This window comes from Thermobia domestica, chromosome 2 (genome assembly GCF_964235325.1).
Source record: "Thermobia domestica chromosome 2, izTheDome1.hap1.1, whole genome shotgun sequence".
Classification (NCBI taxonomy): domain Eukaryota; kingdom Metazoa; phylum Arthropoda; class Insecta; order Zygentoma; family Lepismatidae; genus Thermobia; species Thermobia domestica.
Window position 1 is genome coordinate 126,762,874 of NC_137455.1, and position 16,155 is coordinate 126,779,028.

At 35.5% G+C, this 16,155-nt stretch overlaps 1 protein-coding gene across 2 annotated transcripts in view; it reads right to left on the reverse strand.

The window, feature by feature from the left end:
- HnRNP-K (Heterogeneous nuclear ribonucleoprotein K) overlaps positions 1 to 15,895 on the reverse strand; it is a 148,293-nt gene extending 132,398 nt beyond the window's left edge. The window contains exons 1-2 of one of the 2 annotated variants that reach the window (XM_081745811.1): positions 15,762 to 15,895; positions 2,783 to 2,833 (exon numbers count right to left, since the gene is read on the reverse strand). The gene's annotated coding sequence lies outside the window, so the exon portion shown is untranslated. Of the gene's footprint in view, positions 1 to 2,782; positions 2,834 to 15,180; positions 15,256 to 15,761 lie in introns of those variants that run through there. The other variant, XM_081745812.1, reaches the window with a different exon arrangement.
- Positions 15,896 to 16,155: the final 260 nt, after the last annotated feature.

Sequence of the window (16,155 nt, forward strand, 5' to 3'; positions counted from 1 at the left end):
ATGTATCTATTTGATGAATTGATCTATTCTATGGTTCTTTATCTGCAACGCTGCACATAGTGCAATTCGCCATTTCAGAGGACCCGAAAGGTACACACACACATTTTTCGTTTTGACTTTTTAGCAGGGTTGGCAAAAACCATGGTTTTTATTAAAAAAACAAAAAAAAACTTTTTGGTTTAAAAAATTTGCTCTATATATTCATATCATATATATGGATAGAAATAAGTGTTTCGCCTTGATGTTATTATGCAACAGCCGGGTTATGCTGGAAGGGGTCACATAAGCTTAAAGCGGAATAAAAACTGCTTCTCGAGTTACATCCGAGAGAAATTGTCCTTCATTTGAACTCGGAACCAGGACTAATTGGCCACAAATGCGATACGTCTGCCGACTCGCTCACGAAGGAATCCTGATAAAAATAAGTTGTACTGATCTTTACATGCTTCTTAATATAACTGCCAAGAGTCATTTCAGAAGGACAAAAAGATAAACAGTTGCACAAGTGAAACCATTATACAGAATTACGTATGGACAATTTCAAAGTACTACGGAGTACAGAAGAACTAATTTAGTTCAAATTAGTTAACGACTTTTATTGGTCCAAATTAAAGCAATACAACAACTTAATTTACATATCAGTAAGAAAAGTGTATAAAGATACGAATTATTTAAATCCACTTTGGCTCAGACTCATTTATACATAAATATATACCAAAGATACTTCTCATTTCACTAAATGCCTCTCGTGGGGTCTGTATGACCCCCACACACACAAAGTACGGCATTTCAATGTATTCTATCAATAGTAAACACTGAAACGAAACAATATTTAGAATTTTTCCTTGATTGCAATTACACAATAATAATTACAAAAAAAAAAAAATCAGAAAACAAACATTTATAAACATATAAAGGCTATATAAAAAAAGTTGCTTTTGTAGTATAATCTTTTTGAGTAATAAATGGGGAATTTAGGTCTGAATATAATACGAATAATATACGGGAGTGAAACGTGATAACCCACAAATACATATGGACAATTTCAAAGTACAGTGAAACCTCTACTAACGGACACCTCTATAAAGCGGACACCTCTCATAACGGACATATTTTGTAATCCCCAAACACTGTAATAGGAAAAACCATGTTGACAAACCTCTCTAAAGCGGACACTAGTACGGACACGGACAGTCTTTTCTGTCTCTTATAGGTATTATTTACCTCCATATTACGGACACTTTCTCTAGAAACAAGTTGAAAAATACAGAAAAAATACATTTTAAGAAATGCATACATATATCACCAAGGAAACATTGTAATAACATTTTTCCTTGTCAACTGGCTGTTCAGAAACTCAGATGAAGCGTCTTTGTTTAACAACACCTTCATATCCTTTGCTTGCATTCCACTCCCACCCAACCTGTTTTAGAATCAAGTGATTGACAGTTGCCTGCCATTTGGGATAACACGTCATTTTACTGTTTTGCTGGAATCAAGCAGAAGACATGTTTGGTAATTTTTGTTCACGTATTCGCATATTGTCTTAGTGCCTCTATTTGTAGACGGAAGCAATAAGGTGTAAGTTGTTGTGAGCTTTCGAAATGCCACGAGAAGCGCTAATGTTAAAATCGAATTGATTGAATTTTCGAAGAATACTGAGGTGTGCGAAGGATAGCTGAAAATTTTTGTATCGGTAAAACTCAAGCACCTGAGATCATATAAAACCTAGACAAGTTAATAAAGTTGTGGTGTGAAAATGACAATGAAAATTGTGTCTCATTGCTTTGAACAAAGTTGGTGTGCAAGTGAATGTTTTTATAGAGTGCGGAATGAAAAAAAAAAATCCTAGAGTCGATGCTAAAAGCTAAGAATTTAGAGGTAGCAACAGAAATGAATGTTTCAGATTTCAAGGTCTCGAACGAGTGGTTAGAGAAGTTTCGGATTAGACAATTTCTTTCAAAGCGATTTGTGGAGAATCCGCAGATATCGACATGCCCACAGTCATAGAACGGTTTGATAAATTACCTTCAATAGTTTGTAATTACATATCACCTTATTTACTAATTTACGTAAGAAAATATCGAAACCTCTCTAAGACGGACACCTCTCTATAGCGGACAATTTTTGATTCCCCACGCCTGTCCGCTTTAGAGAGGTTTCACTGTACTACGGAGTACAGAAGAACTAATTTAGTCATCAAGATTTTACAAACACTTACACTTTTACGAACATTTTTCGTTTTTTGGTTTAAACCAGTTGGTATTTTTGAAAAAACCAGCTGGTTTAAACCAACCAACCCTGCTTTTTAGAACAGTGCCTCGTAGTCCGTAGGCGCCATTTTCAGAACATTATTTATATTTATACGACTGTAATAATATTTACTAAGGAAACTACATTCAGTCCAATTATAAGCACGTTAAAGAATACTGCAAATATATGGAAAAAAATTCATAGTTAGAACGATGTGTTCCGCTGGAGTTCATACATGAAAGTATGTGTCGGTCAATGAAAAAAACTATGAAAGACACCTGTCACTAGCATTTGCGAATTCCATAAAAAGAAACATGTTTTGCCCTTCCATCTTTTCACTGTGACTGACACTCATTCTCTGAAAACTGAGATCAAGTTCTAATAAACGCTCAAAAAAATTAAACATAGTGACATCTTGTGATTTCTAAAATATCATGAGGTAAAAACCGGGAATAGTGACATCTTTAGATGAGAACGTATAAACGAAATTAATCTAAAAATTTAAAAATTGCCTTCAAGAAAAACTTACCTATAGATGAAGACTGGCAGTACGATACAAAATACAAGTCAGATTAATTTTCTGAAAGGAAAAAAAAAAATCATTAACACTAAGTTTAACAGAATGATAAACTTAATATTACTGCAATAAATGAAACCACTCAAAACTGGCAAAGTTGTACTAATATCGGTCTGTCTCAAAAATAGTCTGAATAATTCCTCACTGATTACCAAGGAGATAAACAAGCTGAATTAGAATATGAAACTAAAATGTCATTTTATCACGTACATCACTGACTAATATCTCAAACATTATTTATAAAGTACATGTAGAAAGTAAACTAACGTTAGTTTACAACGCAAGAACTTTATTGACATAAAAAAAAAAAATCAAATATTTAAACAATCTATATTCATACAGATTAGGTAAACAAAATTTTCATGCTTCCAAAAACAATACACTAATAGTGTTTAAATATTACCGACAAAATGCTATGACCTGCTTAAATCTAGTAGATCCTTCGAGCTTGGGATTTAAAAAATTAAAATTCCACTACGCGTTAAGCTTGATGTACTTGCAACAGTATTCCCAGCATCACTGGTTTCCGGTCAGGTATAAACAAATGACATTAAGGGTCCTCACTACTGCGAAATTAAACTACCGCTAATTTTAGAGATTTTCTGTAATAATTTCAAAACATATAACAATATTCGAAAAGCAGAAATAGTGAACTAGACAATACGATTTTGCATGTGATACTGTTATCACAAGTCATCTATCTACTTCCGATTTGCAACAGTAGATATAGTATTTTTTGCGGATTTTATAAATAGCGGCATACCAGAAACAGATAGGTGAACTGTGGTAAAGTTATCACATGCAAAATAGTATTGTCTAGTTCACTACGTTTCTGCTTTTCGAATATTTTTATTTGTTTTGGAGATATTACACAAAAACTAAAATTAGCGGTAGTTTAATTTCGCTGTATTGAAGACAACTTCCACAAATGCAGCTTACACTGGATAATAGTTGTCCTAACAGGGTGCACATTTAATAATAAAAAAATAAAAGCTTTCTACTCGTGTACGCACACTCAGCTACCAATGGCACACCTGACCGTAGACCTATTTCTACATGGAAACTCAACATAATCCTTTCTGCATCGAGGCTATGTGACACTTGGAGCTATAATTTGAGGTAGAATCCGAACCACCATGGTGTGTTCAAATTTCTCACGGTTCTTCAAGAATCGAATCCGGGAACCAATATAAAGGCACGCGCATCAACCACTAGAATAACGAGGGCAATATATTAACTCCAGGGACGTGGTTTTCTTAAATTTGTACTGACGAGTCAGTCAACCGTCTGTAGTAAAAGTGCGATTGTTACCTGAGAGTAATTCTGCGAGGAAAATTTCACAATGGGTAAGTTTAACCCTTACCAACACTAATAAGTAAACACTAAGGAACAAATAGATCAGACCTGGGAGACGAGGAACCATCTGTCTAATAAATAACTTGTAATCTTGCACTTTCGATGATATGACGAATTAAGTTTCTCATCCACTGGCATCCTCTACCAACAAATATCTACTATATATTGCATGTATAGTCAATAATATGCATATATACAGCCAATAATTGACAAGCCATAATACCGTTAAATGCTTCAGACAATACCTTGATACTACTCTCGACCAACTGTTGCTCGCAATTGTCAAAGCAATGCTGTATTAGTAATATTTCACTACCAAGACCTGCGGTCTAACTATACAAATATGAGAAGCAACCATGATTAATCTATTGAATTAATGAAACACAATGTAAAGTTTCTCTGGATTCATTTTCACCTCACTGATAAGTATACTTAGGTAAGAAAACCATTTTGTTAAAATAATCAATCCAAAGCCATCGGATAGTGTTGCTATCGAAGTGACTCCAAGACTGAAAAGGAGTATATACATATGGAAAAATAGGAGAAGGGAGAGTGAAGTTACAGCAAATATGGTTCCTAAAAGTGTTTCGAAGAAGTAACACCAAGAGGTCTCAGAATAACGAAGAAAGGAGAAGAGCACACATCTGTGAGGTTTAAGAAACTACTAAAAAAGGCCGAAAAAGAACTAGTGTGGAGTGTAATTAGAAGAAAAAGAAGAACGAAGGAGTAGGGAGACTACAGAGAGAATAAGTGAAATAGAAGACTGACTGACAGAAGTGGTTATGAAGAATTTGGAGAAGTGGGAGAGAAGTTTTAAAGAAAAAGTAAGACTGATGAAAGGGAGAAATTTAGGATGGTGTAGAGAAAAAAAGCAAAGACGAGGGTAGTGGTCTTGGGGGATATGAAATACCAAGAATGAAAGGTTTCCCAAAATTACACAAGAAAGAGGTGAAGCTTAGGCAAGTACTAGACTGTAGAGATAACTACTGGGAGCCACTAGAGGAGTTGAAGGAGATTTGTGAAAGCATAAGAGAAGGACAAGAATTGAGCAGGAAAAAGAAGAAACCAAGGAGGTGTTAAGGAGAGTGGATCTTAGTGGAGGCAGAACACTTACGTTCAGTCTTGATGTTAAGGCTATGTTCGCGAGCCTCAGTAGAAAATCGAAAATAAGTGTCTTAGAGGAAGGGATGGGAAGTAATAGTATGAAAGGATGGACAAAAAGAGGGTAGTTAAGGCTTTGGAGGTAATACTGGAAAACAATTATGGTATAATAGGGGAGAAAGTGGTGAAAATAAGAAATGGAATCAGTATAGATTCGAGGCTGAGCCCAGTATTGGCAGAAATAGTTATGAACAAACGGGAGAAAAAGGTAAAAGAAGGGGATAAGAACTTGATCATGTTTTGTAGGTACATGGATGACTGTTTAGGCTTGTGAAAAGGGACTAGGAGACAGAAATTCAAGGACAGTGTAGAAGAAAAAGGCATAAGCTTGGAAATGGAGTTGTAAGAAAATGGAAGAATAAATGACCATAATAAAACAAGGAGAAAGGATGGTTACGAGGTGGTACCAGAAAGTGCTCAGTGGGGGTGTACTGACATGAGAGGAACGATGTGGATAGGAGTACGAAGAGAAATTTCATATCAGAAAAACAGAAATGCTGGAGGACGAAGAGGAAGGAAGGAAGGAGAGCAGAGAAGGAAGAACGCAGGAAAAGAAAGAATGAAGAGAATGAGTAGAAAATGGCATGGTATAGAGAGTATGGAAGAAGAAACTGAGAAACTGAAGAATTTATTGAAGAAAGGAGGGGTCAGAATTTATAGAAAGAGTGGAGAAAGTTTATTAAGATAAATAAAGAAGAATAGAAAAGGCACCAAAAAGATTAATGGAGAGGAAGGAGTCATCTACAGGGTATGGTGTGAAAACTGCGACATGTTATATATAGGACAGGAAAGAGAATGCAAGGATAAAACAACCAAGAGGAAGAAAGATACCAATGACATACAAACATGTTAAGGAGGCTAACCACGGAATTAATTGGGATAGACGGAGTATTGGAGACAGAAAATAAGGAAGTGGAAAGAAGCAGACTGGATAAAGGAAGGTAGGAAGAGAAACTGATGAACTGGACAGGCAGCCAACCTATTAATGAATTATGGCAAGGAAGTTTGGATAGGGTAGACCAGAAGAAAATAAAGGCCCTTATAAGAACTAAAAACGGCGGAACGTGATTAGTTGGATAGTGAACAAGACTTACGGGATTGGCTGAAGGCCTCAGCAAATAGAATAAAAAAAAATATAACTATGACTATATATATGTCTCTTAAAAGAATTTAAACTTTTTCATAATGTTTGTGTATATATATATATATATATATATGAAAGAATTTAAAATTTGTCAACATTACATATATATATATATATATATATATATATATATATATATATATATATATATATATATACAGCAATTTCATTTATGTTTGATAGTGTCTGAAGGACATGTTAGATATCCGAAACCGTTAATTATTATAATCCGAAACCGTTAATTATTATAACTTAAAATACAGTGGGTTTTAAGCTTTGGTCCGAGTTTCTATTGTTAAAAGAAAACCGTATTTAAAACAGGTAAGCGCATGTTTAGTGTTCAGAGAAAAAATACAACAGGTCGCGTTTTACCCTATTTACCCAGTATCCCTAACCTTCTGATTAAAACTAATATGATTTTAGCATCTAAGCCTTCCTGTCAACAGTCTATCATATCGCAGTTTCGAACGATAGTGATATACTGATGTTAAAAACAGATGCCACTGAACTAATAAGAGTAGAATTTCAAGTGCTTATGAACCTCGATATGTTCTGGAAGTATTTTTGAAGGTTGAAGAACGTAAGACAATGATATCTAATCTTCGTTAAAATACGATTACAATGCAGCGAAGATTTTTATCATCTGGTTGGTTGGGTTTGATTGTACAGTCTCCCGAAGTTAGTAAGACTAGGACCTATAGCTTAATGTGGAATCCGAGCCTCGATTTCCCACATGGAATTATACTTTGTTTTGTGTTGTAAATGTCTAATGGAACTGTCTCATTCTCCAATCACAATTCTGCGTTACAATGTGAAACCATGTGTTAATCTCATCAAATGTCTTCCACTTACCTCTTGTAAAATTTGTAATATCTTTGAAAAGTCTGGCAATCCTCAGCTTAACAGTGTGATCCGAATCACTCCTCACCTGCGAGAATCTGATCCATCCGTACTCGAATCCGGGACCACCTTGATTACAAAGGTGATGAGTCAATTGACTTATCCGCGGATGACCCCAAAATACGTTGTACTGATCTTTTATATTGTGAATATAGACTTCACACGTGAAATCATTGCAAAGTTACATTAAAATTAATGCACAATTTCAAAATATCAAGTGCGAAAAATTTAGCTCAAATTAGTCCAGTCAACCTAGAGACAATTAAATTTATGCATCAATAAAAAAAAGTACAGCATGCCATACCCAGGTATCTCAAATTCATTGCTGAGAACCTGTGAACTAGCAAAGGATCCGCTCACACCACTCATCTGCAGTACAGCAAAGTGTGTGCACAGTGCACTAAGCATACATCGTCTAGTACAACACTGGGACAAATGCATAAATCGGTACGGTGATTGTGTAGACGCATACTACTGTATGAAGCATTGTGTGCTTCAGGGTCCATGACATTTGGGCGCGGCCGTCTGGGCGCAAAACCTCTTATCCAAATACGTTAGCCTACCTACATATGCTATAACAAATTCCGTAACTAGAGGCCGGATGTTTAGACACTAAAATATGAAAATAGGCAACGGAAATTTCGAAGATCTTCCACAAATAATTTTGCAAAAACTATAAATATCTTGAACACAACAAAGTTTCTGAACATTATGCACAACTTGTCTCTACCAGTTGAAAAAAAAAAAAAAAAACTGGAAGAAACCGCAGTAAACTACTGACTATCCGGTCTCGATACTATGCGGCTTAGTTTTAAAAACTTCCTTTTAATAAAATAGGACATATGTAATAAGGACATGTAATTTGTGTAAAAAGACGTACGTTATTCGTTAATGTTTAGTTATTTTAAAGATGTCACTACATATTCACACTACACTGTATACTAGATTTTTTTGAGTCAAATATCATTAACTTTCTTAAAATGTGTACAATACCGTACATATTTTCTATTTCTATAATAAATTATGAAAATGCGTGGTACAAAACAAGTGTTCATTACGTAGTACAAAGAGGTCAGAAGAAACGAATAAGAGCTAGTTTCTGGAATAAAAATGGTGCTTTTAATGCTATGGGTGATTTAGGAAGTACTAGGTAAGTATTTATTGAATACTTTTTTGTTATTTGATCTGGCCATTAGGCCGGATAGTTGATACTCTATTAATACAAAGTTATTTCAGATTTCATAAAAACAGTCACTTATAGGCACTAGCTATACATTGAAATAGGAAGAATAGACCAAATAAAATTTACTTTAGGTAGCCTGTGACACCCGAAAGCAAATTTATGTCCTTTATATCTAACGTAAAGGAAAACGTTTGGGCGGCGTAAAAAGAACAGCGTTATCTCCAATAAGGACAAGGAATCTGACAATATGACAGTTCTCAGTGACCTAAGAACGAACCACCATGCCGAAGCAGCCAATCGTGGACTGCTTCGCGCCCAAACTTCCTGCTCCGGTGCTTCATATAGTAACCTATAGATTACTCTTTCTAACTGTAATGTGTGTAATAAATGACAAGTTTTGAAAAATCAACCAGTCCCACTTTCTATTGAGTGTAACTTACATTAGTGTGAGAATTTTACATTCTATAGTTTGTTTTCGTAATCATACATACGCTAAATTCTGATAAATATTTCCCTTCTCACATTTGTAATTCTCAACGTTATAAGAAATAAGCCCAAAAAATATTGTGAGAAATGACGGGTGGCTATATAAAATTTCTAAGAAAGCATTTGACGTACGGCAACTTACTAGTATTTTCCAAATTTTCCCAAGGTCCGAATAGCACTGGTTTCTAACCGTAATGCGATCCGAGATCCAGATACTATATTATAATTCCAACTGCCTTCCACGCCAAGTCCGTGCCTTAGTGATACCTTACGTCACAAATTTTATATACCGTTCAAATTACAACTTTCAACTTAGGCATGCCTAGGTGTTGATTAGCAGTACTTTACCTTATAGAAATATAAAAACTATGTATTGTATGCCAAGCAAAAAAACATTGGTGTAGACTTAGGGAAATCTTTCACATCCCTTCGTCCAGTTTCTCCCTAGTAACTTAAATATTAGTACGTATATTGAACGCTTCTCACTATTCAACTTTATTCTTCATGAACAGATTGTATGACTGCTAAACTTCCCTACTGTCCTAAATTATCATAGAACAACGTGTACCGTCAAATGATGTGTAAAGTAACTAAAAACTGCCTGAACGCGCTTTAATTTCCAGAAAACGCGTCACTGGGCAAAGTTTCAGCATCTATTACGTATGAATGTTTTCAAAACACTAGATTAAAAACAAATCCTAACATTTGGAAAGGACAAATCACGATTCTTTAGCAAGTTTGTATCTTCTTCCTGTTGCTGAGCAGTCAAATTCTGAAAATGCGCCTTACAGGAATGATTCCAGTAATACGATAGTGCTGGATAATATGGATGGACAAATTGTAGTTACACCGCCTTCAGCATTTACAGCTTTACCACACCAAATTTTAAAGTGATGGTATAATGCTTATTTTGTCTTTCTGTACTTATTTTACTAACAAATAAGAGCACAAAATAGTACTTGGAATTATTACTTGATCCGTCCAACACTTAATACCACTATGTCTTGCTTTGGTATAGATAAAAAATTCGTACAACCATATAAGCAGGTGAAAGTTTACATTAGTTTTTCAGATACTGACGCAGGCAACACTGTTGAAACAGTTGGCACAATTAAAGTGCATTTCAACGCAATTAAGTTTATGTAAAGTCCCTTAGCCTACGTGAATAATAGCGGGATTTCTTTTAGAACCAAGTTCAGATTTTATTAGAAAAAATGTCAGGATAATCTTTTGCCAGGCAGGACAACTGCTACTGTACAAGATGGAAGCAGACCTCTCACTGACGTCACAGCTCAATGTTGTTCAGAAAATGTAAAGTGCAGGGCGCAAAATTTAGAAGTTAGACGCACTCGCCAATCCAAAAATGATCTCTTACGTACATTGTGAGTCAAACCAAAGGCCGTGGTGGGGACCTAAGACATCACATCAGGACACAAAATTTCAAAATCAGACAATCAGATTCAGGATAATTTTGATCTGGACAACTCATACATGTAAACCATTCCTTCTCAACAGCGGTCTCCAGCTGTAAATTCCTAGTCGCCAATGGCCACCGGAATTTTGCGCCCTGGTAAAGTGTATATTGAGTTTTTCAGAGAAAAGACATTAAGAATAGAACTCAAAAACCTATGCACACGCTGTCAGATTAGTGGGAAATGGGATCGAAATACATGCACCACGCGTCAGAGATTAGTGCTTTACCACTAAGTCACCGCGGCCCTCATCTTTAGTCTTCAAACCTTCCATCACACTATTGAAATCCACAAATGTTTTGAAATTCCTAAAACAGTAATTTTCTTGAACCTTGATACTCTTCTATAACCACATGGGTTATTGATTATATAATTTTTAAAATTAGCATGTACGCTGATCCAGCCCACTGTTCTGCAGAATATCTGACGCATATTTGTAATGAATTGTAAAAAGTAAGTATTTACTACCATAAATTGAATGTACGTTTCGGTCTGGACCATTTATCTTTATACGATCTTGTAACATTTAAACAAATGAACCAAAAAGCCGAAATTTTGCACCCTTCAAATACCAGCAAGGAATATCGTTCGGTTTACAAAGTCAGCCGTACTGCCAACACAGTTTTTTTTTCTTCTTCGAGTAACACTATGTAAGATTAGTATATTTCAAATCTACACGTATGACGAAATATAAAAAATTTGGTGGCCTCTACACCAGTTATAAACAAAGACAAATGCAATAATGCACATCCAAAGTATTTTTGTGTCTAATACCATAATCATATGATGGACTTCTAATGAATACGACGAAGTTACAAAATCTGAATATTTTGTTTTTTCCAAAAGTTATTATTTTGAAAACTTCCGTTAGGTAAGCATCTCATCCAATTAGTTTTCAACAGATGTGAAGATCACAACGCCGCATACAGCAATTTGTATCAAACCATTTTGGAGAAATCAGAAAAACTGACGTTCACAGCATTCCTTAAATTATGTAATTGAACTTATTTTAATTATTACGTCTACCAAAAAGTACTGGTCTTATATTATAGCACAGTAAATGAAAAGTTGTTTTACAAAGTTCTCAAACATGCCACTAAGCAATATATGAAATATTACCCTTACTATCCCCGAATGGTTTGATATCAAATTGCTGTAAACGGCACTATGATGTTTGTCTTGAAAACCATCTACGACATTGGATGTCATACTTATCTCAACAGTAAGAAATTAAATGAAATCTGTTACGTTCCATGATTCTGCCAGCGAGGCTAAAGGAGACTGATCATGAGAAACTAAAGCAATGGTGGAATGAATAAAGTAGGAAGAAACGGGAGAACCCCGAGAAAACCCACGAACATTGTCCACCACAAACTACTTGGTCCGAGCTGGGGTGGAACCAGGGACCCCCACACACTAGAGGTAAAACTTTTTCGAAATAAAATACTTTGAAAAAGGTCAAATCTTCAATTACTTGTAACTTAGTTCGAAATACGTCATACGACCACCGCAATGTCCAACGTCAAAGTACTATTGTAATACCCTCCCAAGTTTGGTGATTCTTCGTTGTTCGTGATACTGTAGTCTAACTTGCAACACTGCAATAAGGGTGCAGCAACACTGCAATAAGATTTTTTTTTCCTGTTTATATGTAGATTTGAAATGCAATAACCTGACGTGGAGAAATTACTTACAACTTTATACTGGATTGGTAACATTTAACCTTATGGTATCGCCGAGTATGCCAAACTGTCCCATGCCAATACCTGCATGTTGCAAAATTTCAGTTTCTTATCCATTAGCTTAGTCTACCTTATACATAATACGGAAATTTTTGATGAAGGCCGAAACAAACCACTAATGTAATAAAAGGAACTTGCATCTGTCAGATTTTAATTTTAAATAAGGCAAAGAAGTCCCAAAGCTAAATGAACGGCATTCATATCTTCGATAGGTTATAAATTTGAATGAATATTATGGCCGTTCATTTAGCTTTGGGACCATTAAGGGGGGTGTCAACATCGAGGCTATTTATCCCCGTCAAGGTAATAAGTACCAAACCAACAGTATATTACACTTCTATCGGTTTTTTTATTAATACAAATGTTTACCTTGTTTAAGTGATAAAGTTTTATATATGTCGGTTCATTCGAAGCTAACAAGTATCAGTATGTACTTAATATTCATAACTTCTTAATAGAGCTAACGATCATTCATTATAATTTTTATCTTTATTTACATAGGTACTAAGTTTTCTTTAATCTCAGTACCGGTAAGCTATGACTAGTCATGTTTCAAGAAGTTTATTAGTGAATAGGATTACTCTACAAAAATTTCATTCAGTTATACACGATATTTACAATACATTTCCCCTAGATCGTGCTCATGAACACCGTACATAATGACCACTTAACCCTTGTACAGCGGTGGACACTTCTAAATGGTACAGCCATATGCAGATTTACGGCTAAGGTGTACCATTTAGAAGTGTCCACCGCTGTACAACAGACGTAAGAATATCAACCAAGACTATAATGTCGCTCTGCAATTATCCTCAGGGACATCCATCAGAGAAGTGACGAATAAACTCTTTAGGGAGCCGAGATTTTGTTTATTTTCAACTTACACATTATAGGGATAACACTTTAGATATTAAAAACAACGACAGCCACTACCTTCGTTTGTAAGATAAGATTAGGATCAATATTGCGGGTCAGGTAATTTTAATCGAGGCCGCAACTGGCCAGCGGCAGTACATTGCATGTAACTGTACAAAAGGGTTTAGAGCAAACTTTAACACGCACTCATTAAAATAAACGGGTTTAGCAGAAAGGGTCCAGAAACGTAAAAACCACAAATTTTACAGGAGAAATGGATGATACAAGTACTTAGACCTAACAACGTAACCAAACCCAAACTAACCTAAGCCAACCTGAACTAACGTAATATAAGCAGAAATAAGCGAATTGCTACCATATTTTGGAAAATTATGCCGTACCGCTACACTAATATAACCTAACAAACTAACCTAATGTGAACAGAAACTACCGAAATTGTAACATTTTTTAGAAACAATTGCTTGTAGCCAAATAAACATCAAGCTTCATGTCCCATAATTATGCTCTTGGAAAGGTTAAAGAACACAGCCCCCCCCCCCCATGTAGATTAATAGCTAGGTCGGTTCCTTTCTCTAGCAAAGTTTAATTCACACAGTATTGCCGAGCGAGCGTAAGCGAGTGAAGGCGGGTCAGAACCCCGCTTGACTGTCTTCAGTCTTTATTATAGCTAAATGGGAAGGGAGACCTGTGTTATAGAACCTTGCCTGCTCTTTACGTTTAATGAGACGGACGATTAACGAAAGCGAATGATTATAAAAGAACTGGTGGAATGAAAATATATAAAGAAACTAACCACCTCCCCCCAAAAAAAAAAAAATCACGGATACTATGATGGCCACAAACTCCGTGCGGCCACAGAGACTCTTCTCATCAAAGTAATTAAGGTTTAAATTATTATGTACTGTATGAATTCACTTAATTCTTAGGCAAGAGTTTACTTTGTGCCGACCATTGACTAGAACCGATTCATCTGACCGTTCCACAATAGTTCAGGAAGAATAGAATCCAACCAAACCCTGCAGTGCCTCTAACCCGTTCCTACTACTACTAATACTATGGAGTCACTGGTCGGCACAAAGTAAACACCATTTAATTTATAATATGACAAATTAACTTAAATGCAATTTCCTGTTTTGATGTGTAACCATCCCTGCGTAATTAACGCAATTGGGTTCAATTCCAAAGTCGGGTGTCCGTTTACATGAAAATTTTTAAAATTTACAGGAAAGATATGGATAATTTAATCGTTTGTGTGCTTGATAATATATAAGGGTCTCGAAAAAATTTGTTTACTTATTATAGATAACCGGTTATCAACATGGGACTATACGGCGAGCGGAGGGAACTACTTGGCGCAAGGTAACAGAACAGCTACATTGTGGGAAAGTAACGAGCATTTATGTTATCAACATGGCGAATGTACAAGGGCAATGAAGTAACAGTTTTAACATTTGTGAAGCAATACATTGATAACGAGCAAAATCTTTTAAAAGTATGTGAAGAGCACGGATTAATGAACCTAATAACAAATTGCAGAAAATGTGGAAAGGAGATAACAGCGAAAAAACGTGGCGAAAGCAGACGCCCAACTTCGGAAAAAATGCCACGCAATTCATTGCCGGCTTGCCTCAATTTGTTTGTTGCAACCTTTTTATTAAGAAATAATTACCTGAAGTATTAATGACAAAGCTCAAACCATTTCTCAAACTGAAATAAAGTAATATCCCATCTGATGCAACCAGTAATAACTTTCGGATTTACCATTACCAAAAACTACGAGGAAAAAGAATATGCTACCGTAAATTCACAGAACACGTATATGCTTACCGCTTTGTGGAAAAAAAAAAACTTACGTTTCGGTGTAAACCAAGAAACAAACTTCATTCCGAACTCACTGATCAGTTACGCATGAATCAGCATTTTCTTTTCAAGGTTATAAATTACGAAATCATTGCCTACCAAAACAAAATGGAGCACATGTATATCACAGGAACTTATAAAACTTAGCCTACTACACACATATGTTGTACCTAATTAATTCTGCTACTAACACCACGGATCCAAATTATTTCCTACACGCCACGTTTTACGAGATCAACATGGCGGTTCCCGCGTGGAAACCACAAATTCGGAGAAACTAATTTACAGAGAACCTAGAAATACATATATCTAATTTAATGGAACTGAGTAAATTAAATTAGTGAAAAATCCTGACCAAAGTAACCTACAATAATTGAATGCAACTGATTCTGCTGCATTCCAACCTCAACCTTCAACTTATACAACGTACTGGGTTCGAGACTACCAATTTATGGCGTTTATAGTACAATACTATGGCGCGATTTCCCTTGAAATTTAAAACCTTACTGACTTATGCGAGTATACTTCATAATATTAAGCATCTCTATGAAATATAGTTACTGAGAAAAGAATGTTAAAATAAGACTAGGTACTTTTGTTCACGTATTACAACACCAAGAACGAAAATAACAAAAGCTTTATACGCACGAACAAACTTCACCAATATACCTAAAAATTCTAATGTACTAACAGTTTTAAATTATTTTACTCAATTTTAAACTATAGCATAATTTATATAGACTTAACTCACCTAGTACTGCAAACTCAAGCAAAAGAATTAAACAGACAAAAGAGTGACTTCACCCAAACGTGACCACCCTAATTTGCAAATGGTGTTGCTGATCAAACCAATGCTGCCATCTGCCCAAAGGTCACATTCAGTGTTTAAACTCCAGCTCAAGAAAAGACCCTATTCGGGCTTAATTCCACACCAGCAACAGCAAAAGTTGTACAGCGTACAAACGTAAAGAGGCAAAAACTAACTAGGACCCTATCTATACAGTACTTTATACCTACTCAAGACCTTGTCTTGAGCAAACTGTGTAAAACTACATGTACTTATTCATTAACATAAACCAACGGGTACTTCTGGTTGATGTAGAAAGTTGAAATTTGGCATGATTGTAGCTTTTTGAGACTAACCC